The sequence below is a fragment of the Lactuca sativa genome, chromosome 6, assembly GCF_002870075.4.
Source record: "Lactuca sativa cultivar Salinas chromosome 6, Lsat_Salinas_v11, whole genome shotgun sequence".
NCBI classification, from domain to species: Eukaryota; Viridiplantae; Streptophyta; class Magnoliopsida; order Asterales; family Asteraceae; genus Lactuca; species Lactuca sativa.
This window is the reverse complement of record NC_056628.2, coordinates 46,263,178-46,276,926: the sequence shown is the minus strand read 5'-3', so window position 1 is coordinate 46,276,926 and position 13,749 is coordinate 46,263,178.

Genomic DNA, 13,749 nt, shown 5'->3' with positions numbered 1-13,749 from the left:
CTATAATTCATACAATCACAATAACATTTTTTTAATTTTTCATTCCATATAGTTTGAAACGACACTATGACTCATATTGTGTAAATATCTCGTTGTTCAAAATCTTATTTTCTTATTAAATTATTAACCATGAAACATCCAATAATAATAATAATGTTCTTTGGGTAACCAAGAAAAGTGATGTCTATCATATTCAGTATAATGATATGGTTAAATTAAAAAAAAACATTTTATAATTGCAAAATGAACAAGAACACTAATTTGTGTTTGTTGTAATTTTCAAATAGTTTTTAACACATGCAAAACCTCATATATTAAACAATGGTAGTAAACAAAAAAAATATAATCTAATATGTAATTTAATAATTATATATTTCTTAGAAGATGTCTGTGATAAATATCTTCCCATCCACAGACTTTGGTCCATGTCTTTTTTTTGGAGAAAGTGACATGCAAACATTTTAACGTTTGTAGTCTTCTAAAAAACAAATAGTTAACGAGAATGTGTAAATGTTAATATCTTTTCACCCACAGACATAAGTGTTCAAAAAGAGCTTTCCAAAAAAACACCACCCTAGTTACTGAAGTTTTTTATGCGATTCACTATTGAACTTGTTTATTTTGTTCAGGTTTAATGATTTGACATCCTACATGATCGGTATGGATTATTATAGAGAGAAGTAAGTATGTTTGGTGGTCAATACAATAATTTGGGACATGTTTCTAGCTAGGACAGAACTTTAGTCATGTTAATCAAGAATGATATCGAGTATACATGTATGTATGACCGTGGTCAACTATGTTAGTGTTCATAAGTTATTCTCTTGCATCCATATCATATAGTGACATGGTGTTGAAAAGTAGAGGCAAAGCAGTGGGTTGATCGGGTCTAAACTAGTTCCAAGGTGGTTAAACTAGTTTGTTGGAAGGTTATCCAATAGGAGAAGATGGCCCAACAACCGCATATGCTTATGTGACATTATCTCGGCGCTGTGGTGGTGGGTTGAGGATCCCAGCGATGGACCTGAGCTGTAAGACAGACCACTATGATTATTGGATAGCAACATGGTGTTTTTGGACCGACAACGGGAAGTGAACCCATCCATATGGATGGTTAGGTTGTAACATCCTAAAATCCATAGCAAAAATATTTCATTTTATAAAACATTCCCACAAAACCATAAGAAATAAACCATTGTTTTCAAGTCAATCCATAAAATTAGAGTGTCAAAATCTCTCAAAACATATATCAGCAAGAGGATGTGTACCAACACGCCTTCACCTTGCCATTATCATCTAATGTACCTGAAACATGGAAACCACCAACTGTAAGCCAAATCTTAGTGAGTTCCCCAAAAATACCCCACACAACAATACACGTACAATGCATGCGCACAAGGCCTACATAACAAGGTTGGACCGCCACCTGAGCCTTCAACTATAAGTTGGACCGCTCCCTTGGGTATACAGTATCAATAGGACCGCTCGGGTATCTTGGCCTTCAGCACAAAGTAGGACCACCTCAAACCAACCATAATATGTCGACATATGCACATAACAAATAACCAACTAGCACATGTAATCATATAGATATACCAATCTAACAGATCACTATAGCATAGAAACATCCTATACACAAGGATACATAACACGGTCTAGTGGACCGACATTGGTGTCTTTAACCCACGAGTATAGTGAGGAAAAATCACCTCGAAATCAAGCAGATTATACAATAGCTCCCTCCTAAGATCAATACCAACACCACGATTTGTAACATTCATGATTTAGGGGCATGTTCCTTTTATACCATATTGTAAAATTCTTTTCATTTTGGTCCCTAGCCGAGTACGTTGGGCGTACTCTAAGAGTACGCTGAGCGTACTGGCTCAAAGGTTAGATGAGGACGCACCCACGTATGTTGGGTGTACGATAAGAGAGGGCAAACCCTAATTTTTAATTTTTGTGCCCTGTTTAAGCAACTTATGTTGCCTTGGGTGCATCTTTTGTTCAGCCTCCACTCCTCCAAACCGTAAGATCGAAACCCTAATTGCCATTTGTGATATTTGATCTTGGAAGTGAGTTTTAGTGGTGTTTTTGGCGATTTGAAGGAAGAAGACTTGGATGTTGCTTTGGTGTGGCTTAATCTTGTAGATCCAGATTTCTCTCATCATTTTTAGCTTTATTGAGGTATAAAGCTTTGAACTTCCTCCTTAATTGCTTAGATCTAGTCTTTATGAAGTTTTGGTCTCATTTTGGTCATAAGATGAGATTTATTGGATTTCTTGTTGGATTAGGTGTCTAAGCCCATAACTATATTTGGTATGTACTTGAACCGGTTGTAGCATGGTCCTTTTAGGTTGCCTTTACCAGAGCAACTTGACTAGATGAATAATGGAGAAAGAGGTTATTATGGTTTATTAATATATTATATGAATAATATATTAAAATAGAAATCATATTATTTAATTAAAATTGGTCAAGAATTAATTTAGAATTAATTTTGTCGTCAAAAGAGGTTAGTTGAATTAAAGGGACTGAAGTTGTAATTAGAAGATAATTGCATTTTGGGATGAAGAACCCTTTGGAAAGGGGTTGGACGAAATCTTATGGGAGCCCATAAGGATTTCCTCCAAGGGGCTAAATTCTGGAAGATTCTTATGGGCTGCTTAGAGCCTAAGCAACCGGATGAGGTCTTTGACTGAAACCATAATTCTTCAGCTATATAAGGACCCCTTTGGCATCCCAAAACCGACCACTTGAACCCTAGAGATCATAGAGCCGATTTTGAGTCTTCCCCCCCCCCTCTCTCTCTCCAAGATCATCCAATTGTTTTGGTGTTTGTGTTCATTAGAGGCATCGCATTTGAGGTGCTAGGTTCTCAAAAGCTCAAGATCTTCAAGCTACAATCAAAGGTAACATTCTTACTAGTTTATTTATGTTGATTTAATTTTTGATATGCTAGATCTAGGGTTTGAAAGATTTTGAAGATTATCACATGTAAAAATAGAAAAACCTAGATCCAAAGCTTTAGGGTTTGCATGTGCACCATAGGATTGACGTTTTGCTCATAACCCAACAGTGGTATCAGAGGCTAGGTCGTTTTTATTTTGTATTTGATGCATTGTTGAATTATTCAAAGCTGAAAATCGAAAAATCTTGCCTCTGCCTGATGAAATCGTCGAGTCACCTGATGAACTCGACGAGTCAAGGCAACTCGACGAGTCCATTCTCTGACTCGGCGAGTTGGGCAGTTTGGGGGCTGTTTTTTTGGGATTTTGACTGAAATTGAATTAGGATAATTACCAAAAACGTTTGTGGCTGTTAAAATCCGGTTTTTCAATAGAGTATGGATTATCCTAATGCAATTCAAAGATAATTGTCATAAATAAATTAATTACTTGTTTTATATGATAAAGATTAATTATTTGTATTTTGATTTGAATTATCTTGTCAAGAAAATAGATTAGGTAAAATTATATGATAAATATTAATAATATGATTAATTAATTATTTTTCAAATTTGATCTAAAAGATGTTTTGAAAAGTTTCAAAACTTGCCCTCAAGTTTTGATATTTAAATTTTAATTAAAAGTTTTAATTTTGAAATATTTAAATTCCAAACCCTAGAATTTTACAAGTTTAAAAATCAACCCTTATACTATTATAATATTATAAGATTAATTATTATATATGTGTGTATAAGATTAAGCTAGACTTACCGTTAGTAGGCCTCATTCACGAAGTTGATCTATAAGGGGGTGGGGGGTATAAGGTTGCTTCCTATAAAATGGCAGTTTAATGGGTGTCCACTCCCACCCACTGCTTCCTTGATTGGTGGAGGGTCGTTAGCTGAACGGGTAGGATAGGGCAACTAAGTCCTCATTAAAAGTAAAATGAAATATAAAGTAACTAAATGTTTTTTTAAAACTCTCAATCTTAGTTACTTTAGGAAAAATATGAAATGATGTTATTCCATGAAATTACTCTTTACACCCTGCCAAGTCGTTAGCGGAGCGTGCATAGATAACCGACACACTAATTTAGGACTATCAAAGGTGGCAAAGGGTAGCTCAATGTTTATCATAGATCAATGGAGCGTGTGTGGCTAACCGGAAAATTGATTAGGTGGTAAATTACATCGAGAGTACCAAGTACATTTGCATGGTTATTCACATCTTGTTTGTGATCCTTGGTATCCCAGTCACAAACTTGATGGGCATATCAAGATTTAAACATGCGATTGAAAATTTCAATGAATCTCAAAATATCTAGGAATTTCAATACATTTAAAACTTAATTGTCTTTTTTCGTTTTTCATGGTGGAAATTGGTAAATCGTCATTTACGTACCTTCAAATTATTTGCAATTAGATTACGACATCCCTTTTCTGAATTGTAAATAATTATGTTGGGTCCTAGCCCTAATTTCTCATTTAGGTGTTTAAATAGGGATTCTTATCTAATCTAAACTTTGTTCCTTTTCTATTTCAGATGTCTACTTCGAACAACAACAACTCTTCTGGCTCGACCCCTTTCGGCTTATTCTCACTCATGAACTTGTGTGGGAGGGTGATATTCGATGGGTCCAATTTCAATGATTGGATCCGCAACATTCACATGGTCACCCGTTACGAGGACAAAGAGTATGTTCTCGACAAAGAGCTAAAGGAGGTCAACATCAACACTGCCACTCCCGAATAAATTGTTGCTTACAAAACTCATGAGCGAGATGCTACAAAGGTTCATTGCATCATGCTCGCAACAATGACTGCGAAACTCCAAAAGTCCTACGAGTACTAATATCCCTATGAGATGCACCAAGATTTGATGAAAAGGTACCATCAAAGTGCTAGGCAAGAACGATATGAGATCATCGCTGCGATGATCACTACTAAAATGAAGGATGGAGAGTCCATCGCGACCCACTTGTAGAAAATGCAGAGATATGTGGACCGTTTGCTGAAGTTGAATGTCAACATCGATGAGGAGTTGGCCATAAATATTATTCTACACTCCTTACCTCCTTGCTACGACCAGTGTCGTATGACTTACCACATAAACAAGGAGGAGGTCACTCTAAGCAAGCTTCAAGGCCTGCTAAGGACTATTGAGAGTAGTCTAAAAGGAAAATCTGTTACATCTACTCCTATTACTGATGCCCTTATCTTGGATATTGGGCAAGGAAAAGGAAAGAAGAGGAAGGCTCCTTCTAATAGCCACAAGGGAAAGTCTCAACAAGAAACGCATAGCCCAACTCCAAAAGGGTGGAGTGTTAGAGTCATTCGACCTTAGGGACGATGACACGTGTGAGTCTTGTTTGCTTGGAAAGATGATCAAGTCACCCTTAACTAGAAATTGTGAAAGGGGTGAGGGTTTATTGGATCTCATACATATCGATGTATGTGGGCCCTTTAGATCCACCATAAGGGATGCGAACCGCTTCTATGTGACTTTTACCGTTGATTATAGCAGATATGGGTATATCTACTTAATCAAGCACAAGTTAGAAACCTTTGAAAAGTTCAAAGAGTTTAAGCAAGCAGTGGAGAATCAGTTGGGCAGGAAAATTAAGATGCTCTGATCCGATCGAGGTGGTGAGTACCTTAGTATTGAATTCCACGACTACCTCAAGGAATGCGGAATTGTTTTGCAATTGATGCCACTAAGGACACCACAATTGAATGGTGTGGCTGAGAGGCGCAATCGAACCTTGTTGGACATGGTTCATTCCATGATGATTCAAGCTTCGTTACCTATCTCATTTTGGGGGTATGCCTTAGAGACTGCCGCCTATATCCTTAATCTAGTCCCAACTATGAAGGTTGCCAAAACACCTCACAAAATGTGGACAGGGAAAGCTCCCTTGTTGGCACGTATCAAGGTTTGGGGTTGCGAGGCTTTCGTAAGACACGAGACTCATGACAAGCTCAAACCTCATAGTGAGCAGTGTATTTCCATCAGCTATCCGCAGAAGTCCTTTGGATATCTCTTCTATAAACCGAGTGACAATGTTGTCTTCATTGCGAGGAGAGGGGTTTTCCGAGAGCAAGAACTTATATGCCAAGAGGACAGTGGGAGGCAAATTAATCTTGAAGAGCTTCAAGAATCAAATGATGAAGGAACCTCTAACACTGGCGCTCAACCCGAGGAGGAAGCTCTTGTTGAACCGATTGACGAGTCCTTACCTCTTAGACGTTCCAGTAGAGTTAGTGTTCCACCCGTATTATATGGTTTCCATATAACTGCTGAGGGTGATACGTTTATTAGTGATAGTACACTGATAAATTTTGATGAACCTAACAACTACAAGGAAGCCATGGCAGGCCCGGAGTCTGCAAAATGGAAAGAGGCTATGGACAGCGAGATTCAGTCCATGTATGACAATCAAGTTTGGAACTTAGTTGACAATGTGCCAGGTCGTATGACGGTCGGGTGCAAGTGGATCCTCAAGAAGAAGACCAACATAGATGAGAAAGTACACACGTATAAGGCGCGATTGGTTATGAAGGGCTTTACTCAAACTCTTGGAGTTGACTTTGATGAGACCTTCTCACCAGTAGCGAAGATTAAATCTAAACGGGTTATGCTAGCCATAGCTACGTTTCATGATTATGAAATATGACAAATGGATGTCAAAACTGCTTTCCTTAATGGGAAGTTGGTTGAAGATGTTTACATGAGTCAGCCAGAGGATTTTGTCAGTGCAGAGCACCCTAATAGAGTTTGTAAGCTTGAGAAATCCATTTATGGATTGAAACAAGCATCTCGCAGATGGAATCTTTGTTTCGATGAGAAAGTCAAAGAGTTTGGTTTTTCAAGAAGCGAGGATGAGTCTTGTGTATATGTCAAAGAAAGTGGGAGTATAGTTAGCTTTCTCGTATTGTATGTGGACGACATACTGCTCATAGGAAACGACGTCCCAGACTTGCAGCAGGTTAAGTCCTGGCTTGGGAAGTGCTTCGCTATGAAGGACCTCGGAGAAGCTGCTTATATTCTAGGAATAAGGATATTGAGAAATAGGAGTAAAAGACTAATAGGACTTAGTCAAAGTACTTACTTGGATAAAGTGTTGAAACGTTTCTGCATGGAAAATTCCAAGAAATGGGAGTTAAAAATCCAAAGCAATACCAAGTTGAGTAAGAATCAAGGCCCGAGTACCGATGCCGAGATAGCAGAGATGAGCAGAATACCTTATGCTTCCGCAGTTGGCTCAATCATGTATGCTATGACATGTACTCGCCCTGATGTGGCCTTCGTTTTGAGCATGGTCAGTAGATATCAAGGGAACCCTGGTAGTGCACATTAGACCGTAGTAAATAATATTCTTAAGTACCTTCGGAGGACTAAGGAATCGTTTCTTATCCTAGGTGGTAGTGATGACTTGAGAGTGCGAGGGTATAGTGACGCTAGTTTTCAGACGGACCGGGATAATTTCCGCTCGCAGTCAGGTTGGGTCTTTACCATGAATGGAGGAGCAGTGACTTGAAAATTTTCCAAGTAGGAGACCAGCTGATTCAACGTGCGAATCAGAGTACATAGAAGCAAGCGAAGCGTCAAAGGAGGCAATATGGCTAAAGAATTTCATCGGAGACCTTAGAGTTGTACCGGCCATAAAGGAGCCTATGGAGATTTTCTGCGATAACGAAGGTGCGGTTGCCTTAACCAAGAAACCGAGGGATCATGGCAGATCCAAGCATATCGATAGGAAAAATGATTTCATTAGACATCAGGTAGAAGAGGGACTCCTCGTAGTAAAGAGGGTATCGTCGGAAGAGAATCCAGCAGATCCCCTTACGAAGGGATTGAGTAGGGTTAAGCACTTGCAGCACGCTAGGAGCATTGGGTTGAAGGACGATATTAGTTTTAGTGATTAGATAGCCTTAGAAACTTGTAATAGATAAATTGTAATTGAAATTTTGATGATTAAATAAAGGTGTTTTATTTATAAGTAACGTTACTATCTTATGTCAATTATTTACTATTGTTTCACATTGCATGTTTTGACTTCCTAAATAATAATATTATTTAAACTATCCACATTCGATCATACGTTAGAAGTAAGTATGAAAGAAGATTGTCGTGAATTAGCTTGTAGATTGACTAAGCGTTTAGACATAGTAAAAGTTTGTTGCAACGTTCATGAGTGCTTATGAAATATGATTTGAGTATCATATTAAACCCGCACTCACATGAATCACTTCATGGAATTTAATCATGAGTGATTGTGAGATGATAATATCATATGGTCTTTAAACCTAGATATATAAGTTGTTTACGAGTCGGTTGTGCATTGATAATGCGTAAACGTGTCAGCAATTTGATGATATACAACACATTGTTGTGTACGATTTGATGAGTAAATAGTACAAGAATATAAGTCAAAGTTTATATGTCCTTTTATCCTACGAGGCTAAAAGCGATATATTGGGCCTCTCAATGATTTTGTTTTGACTTATGTGTCGGGTCCGGTTAGGACTGAATTGATGTGTTCAATTAAGTTATATGCCAGACAAATCAGATATCGAGAAACAAACTGCTGGACAATAAGTATGACTATGTTCCATGTAATTGTCCACACGATATATTGAGAACGGAGGACTATACGATCCCTTATCTAAAGGACGTGTTAGAGTTCGACAGTGGCTTTTGAGAGCTACGATTGCTAATCGAATTTTGAAGTCGTACTTGCATTTATAGTTATTAGACGTATCCGAGTGGGAGACTATTGGATTAGGTGTCAAAGACCATAACTATATTTGGTATGTACTTGACCCGGTTGTAGCATGGTCCTTTTAGGTTGCCTTCACCAGAGCAACTTGACTGGATGAATAACGGAGAAAGAGGTTATTATGGTTTATTAATATATTATATGAATAATATATTAAAAGAGAAATCATATTATTCAATTAAAATTGGTCAAGAATTAATTTAGAATTAATTTTGTAGTCAAAAGAGGTTAATTGAATTAAAGGGACTAAAGTTGTAATTATAAGATAATTGCCTTTTGGGTTGAAGAACCCTTTGGAAAGGGGTTGGACGAAATCTTATGGGAGCCCATAAGGATTTCGTCCAAGGGGAAAAGTTCTAGAAGATTCTTATGGGCTACTTAGAGTCTAAGCAACCAGATGAGGTCTTTGACTGAAACCCTATTTCTTCAGCTATATAAGGACCCCTTTGGCATCCCAAAACCGGCCACTTGAACCCTAGAGATCACAGAGCCGATTTTGAGTCTTCCCCCTCTTTCTCCAAGAACATCCAATTGATTTGGTGTTTGTGATCATTAGAGGAATCACATTTGAGGTGCTAGGTTCTCAAAAGCTCAAGATCTTCAAGCTACAATCAAAGGTAACATTCTTACTAGTTTATTTATGTTGATTTCATTTTTGATATGCTAGATCTAGGGTTTGAACGCTTTGGAAGATTATCGCAAGTAAAAATAAAAAAACCTAGATCCAAAGCTTTAAGGTTTCCATGTGCACCATAGGATTGATATTTTGCTCATAACCCAACATTCCTTTCACTCCAGAAGTTAGGAGTTGCTTCTCTTGATGTTTATGAGGTCCTTAGTCGACAACGTTATTATCTTGATGGTTGTAGATCAACCATGCATAGTAGAATGTTAAAACTGAGGTTTGGGTCCTTTTGAGCCATGCAAAGGCTCTAAGTTCACAACTTTATGGATTAAGACATTAATTTAGACTTGGATCAAAAATTTAGATGTTAGAAGACATGTATTAAGCACTTAATGAAAAAGTGCTTAATAGGCGCGTACACTAGGCGTACTTAAGAGTACGTTGTGCGTACGTGCCCATGCCCGCAACATGTATGCAGCCTAGTACGTTGGGCATACGTCTGGTACACACAGCGTACCAGGCCTAAATTGGGATTTTGCGGCTTTGGGCCATTATTCGGACTGGGGGAGTTTAGGCCTTGATGTGTCATCAACACTTCTAATTTTAAGCTATTGATGGGCTTTGGGCCTTCTTGTGTTCGGGCCCATAATGGGTTTTAGGAATCTTTTAGAGATTTGGACCATATTGGGCTTCTCGGTGCTATGGGATTGGGCCTCGGATTTTAGGCTAAGTTAGGAAGGGGTAAAATGGTCTTTTGCCTTGAGTATTGGATAGTTGGACTAGGATCCCAGTTATGGGTTATAACCCAGTTATTGATTGGATATTATTTGATGGTGTTAGGGCGGGGATTTTTCGGAATCAGCAATCTGAGTTTTTATGTAGGAGGTTCAACAGTTTCAAGTGATTTTCCTCACTTAGCTTGGAGGGTCGAAGACACCAATGTTGGCCTATGGTTTGTTATGATTAGGATGCTAGTTGTCTATGTGACTCTTGCATGTATGATATTTGATAGGTATATCGGGCGGGGCCTGATGAGTATATTGTATGTCATTTATCTTTGGGATTCTTGTATGTATTCATGTGTTTATATGTATAATGGGCGGGGCTGGATGCTAGGCGGGGCCTGCTGAATGTGATGAGGTGAGGACCACCTCATATTTCTGACAAATATGTATACCGGGTGGGGCCCGATATCGGGCGGGGCCTATTATATGTTTTATATGTATGGCATGTGGTATTTTTGGGAACTCACTAATTTTCATTCTTACGGTTTTCAGTTTATGTTTCAGGTACTTCTGGATCTAAGGGGAAGAGCTCGGGGTGATCGCACCGCACACACCACAATGTTTTGCATTTTATTTGAATCTATGTATTTGGATGTTTTGGTTATACTTTGAATCTATTATGGTTTTATGAATATGTTTTGAAAGATGGTTTTATTCTAAAAATTAAAAATTTTGGTCTTGGTTTTTGGGACGTTACACAATTCACCTATAAGACAGTAGTAACTCAACCTTAGTCTAAAGTACACACTCTCAAGTTGAATAAAAGTCAACTAAGTCAGAAAGTCAAAAAGTCAACCCCAATGGTCAATGGTCAAGTCAACAGCCCAAAAAGCCCTAATCATCGAGTCGTGACATCGTCGCCATCCATCGGCCACGCCATGGCTACGTAAGGATGAAATAGTCGGGTCCTTACATAGTCGCCACGTTGTGGCAGCCTAAGGTTACGCTGTTTTCCAACAATTCCAAGAGCTCCAAAGATCAGATATGTTCCTTCCCACGGTTTTGATGGATAAAGTTTCCAACTTTATCCATTAAGACATCTCAATAAGTCAAGATCACAAACCCTAAGTCCTTAAAGGCAACTTAAGCCATGTAAATACCCATTAAGCACTTAATCAATAAAGTTACTCCTCCAAAGTTTCCAGAAGGGTTTCCTACACCTAATGAACCATAAAAATCATAGCTTTATATAAATACATGTCCAATGCATGTCCTTTCCATTTTAGGTCAAAAACATGGCAAATATGCACTCCAAGCTTGTGCATGGGACCAAAACTCCAAGGATCCTCATATCTGTAATATATAACTAGATGACCACTATGATCCATAAAGTTACCAACTTTATGGAATCCAACCTTCCAAACTTCTAGCCCATGAATATTAAGGGACAAAGGGCCTATATCTAGAAGCAAGTAAAAAATATTAGATATTGGACACTTACAAAGGTCCAGAGAATGCACACGTGAAAGATGATGAGGCTTGCTTGTTAAACCCACACTCTAAAGCATCTTCTTCTTCTTCAAGTTATCAAGAGCACCAAAAGAAACAAAAATCACCAAGAGAGGTTAGGGTTAGGGTTTTCTGAGTCTAGAGAGTGGTGGAGGCTAGGGATGAGCAAACCATGGCCCTCGTTGTCCTTTAAATAGAGCTCAAACCTAAAAAATTAGGATTTTAGTCATCAGGCAGCCACCACGCCGTAGGAACCAAAATAGGACACGTGTTTAATATCACTTGGCCACGTCGTCGTGGAAACCCCAAAAATCATACTTTTCTTAATTAAAATATATCTCAAGGTCTAGATGTTACAATTCTCTCCCACTTGAACTAGATTTCATCCTAGACTGAAAATAAATATGGGTAATGATCACACCTCTCTACCTCGGGCTCCCAAGTTCACTCGGAACCCTTCCGATGTTGCCACTATACCTTGACCAAAGGAACCACCTTGTTGGGAAAGGCCTTTGTCTTCCTATCCAAAATCACCACTGACCTCTCTACCAAATTCAAGTGCTCATCGACCTGAGTGACATCTAATGGAACCACCACTGAATCATCAACCACACACTTCCGAAGCTGAAAAACATGGAAGGTTCTACGAATCTGACTAAGCTCTTTAGGTAGATCCAATTGATAGGTCACCTTGCCTACCTTGGCCACTACTCGAAAAAGTATGATAATTAGGGGGCCTAACTTTCCCCTCTTTCTGAAGCATATATCTCCATTCCAGGGTGATACCTTCTATAATACCATATTTCCAACATTGAAACTCCAGCTCGGGTCGTCGTCTATCAACATAACTCTTTTGTCAGCTTTGTATTATCTGCAACCTATATCCAATCTATTGAATAAGCTCCATAATCTGGAGGACCACCTCAGTCCTCCCCATGACCATGTGGACGACCTCTCCCTAATAAACTAGAGTACGAAACTTCCTCCCATATAACAGCTCGTACGGTGGTGCCATAATGCTAGAATGATAGTTGTTGTTGTATGAAAACTCAGCTAGGGGAAGGTAGGGTTCCCGACTCCTACCGAAATCAATGACATAAACCCTCAACATATCCTCAAGCGCCTGAATAGTCTACTCACTTTGACCATTAGTCTGAGGGTCATAAGTAGTGCTGAAGTGCAGTCTCGTACCCAACTCCTCATGAAATCTCTGCCAAAACTGAGAAGTAAATTATACGTCTCGATCAGATATGATAGAAATCGGTACACCATGGCGAGCGACAATCTCGCACACATACACGTCAACCAAATTCTCGGCCAAAGAACTGTAACGTCCCAAAAATTATAAGGTAAAATTTTCATTTTTAAATCAATAAAACATTCAACAAGTTGTTCTGAAGTCGATCAAAGTGAATATATTATTTAAACATTGGAGTAATTTCAATAACCAATGTGGAAAAATCTGGGGGATGTTGAGTAATCACATCGGGCCCTTCCCTTTCAACTGAAAGTACATGAAACCATAAATATGAAACGTTAAGTACAAATCTTAGTGAGTTTCCCCAAAATACCACATACCATAACATACAAGTACCATGGGCTAACCCCATGGTCTTTCCTTGCAATGTTGAGGGCCAAATCTCGGTCTTACATACAAGTACCATGGGCTACCCCCATGGTCTTTCCTTGCAATGCCAAGGGCCAAATCCCAGTCTTTACATACAAGTGCCAGGGGTCAAATCCTGGTGTTTCATACAATTTCCAGGGGCCAGATCCTAGTCTTTCATGCAAATTTCACATAAACAACTAGCATTCTACATAACAAGTAATGAGCCGACATTGGTGCCTTAGACCCATGGATATAGTGAGAAAACTCACCTCAAACTGTTGAAACAACCCGATAAATGCTCGATCTGCTAATCCGGGAAATCTCCGCACTAAATATCATCAAATAATACCATGATTCATAATTTAGTTCATAAACCATAATCGGGGCCCCAACTCATCATTCTCAACCTCTAGGGTAAAAAGACTATTTTATCCTTTTCCATATTGGGCCCAACTAGCTTGGCCAACCCAATGGCACCAAAAAGCCCAATATGGACCAAACTCCTAAATGATACCCTATGGACCCAAATCGATGAAATCCCAAAGCCCAAAAAT